General features: G+C 40.1%; 1 long non-coding RNA gene across 1 annotated transcript; it reads right to left on the bottom strand.

The window, feature by feature from the left end:
* Positions 1-40: 40 nt before the first annotated feature.
* On the bottom strand, positions 41-817 carry LOC113473293. Its single transcript, XR_003395310.1, has 2 exons — positions 733-817; positions 41-109 (listed from the first exon to the last, which is right to left on the bottom strand). It is a non-coding gene; the product is annotated as an uncharacterized LOC113473293 (long non-coding RNA).

The following is an 817-nucleotide window of genomic DNA, read 5'->3' as shown; positions in this document are numbered from 1 at the left end:
TCGTTTCTCTGGTGCAATATATCCCTTCAAATCGGAAACATGGGCTGTAGAAATTGATTTGATTTGTGCTAGTAAATGTAGTTTTCTTCGAAATGTTTGGGCGATACACCTGGAAGAAAAGTAAATCGGAATTAGAAGTGGACTTACCGCGTTGGTTTACTAGGTATCTAGTTGATATGTATGCCTATGAAGCAGCCTCCGTGGCCGAGTGGATATCACACTAGGCTTGAACGCCGGAGGTACCGGGTTCGATTCCGCGTGGTCAAAGTTTCTTCGGCTCTGTGCTTGGAGTTCGGGGTTCACTTAGTTTCGCGAGGACAATTGAGTAGCTACTTTTATCGAGGAGCGACCAGCAGTGGAGGCATTACCAGTGAAAAAAGATTATTGAAATAATTATGTGGAAATTGATTGCAAAGGAGGCACTTAGTAATGCTGTGATATCCACAAAAGTTGTGAAAAGGTTCTGCTTTACACACAAATGAATTCACGATTTGATTGATTGTATACCTATGACCATGTATTAACAGAGGTCGAGGCCCCATACCAATGACAAGTCCGGTAACCTTAGTTGTCGTCGCTTGTCGGTAATAAAAGGTCATTACAATAATTCCACCCATTGTTACGTTGAATTTCAAAAATAGTTCCTGGTAGTTAAAAATAGAGTCAAGTCGTAATGTAAAGATGCAGTCATACTTGATGGTTAAGGTGTACTTAGCTAGATTAGGTACTTACCTATATCTATTTTTGGACTCGCGATTTTTCGCACGTAAATCTAATTTTCGTCGAAATTGGATTAATCCTTTGTTCGCGAAATACA

Source organism: Diaphorina citri, unplaced genomic scaffold, assembly GCF_000475195.1.
Source record: "Diaphorina citri unplaced genomic scaffold, Diaci psyllid genome assembly version 1.1 scaffold23330, whole genome shotgun sequence".
In the NCBI taxonomy this organism is placed as follows: Eukaryota; Metazoa; Arthropoda; class Insecta; order Hemiptera; family Psyllidae; genus Diaphorina; species Diaphorina citri.
This window is presented reverse-complemented; position numbering and strand designations above follow the sequence as displayed.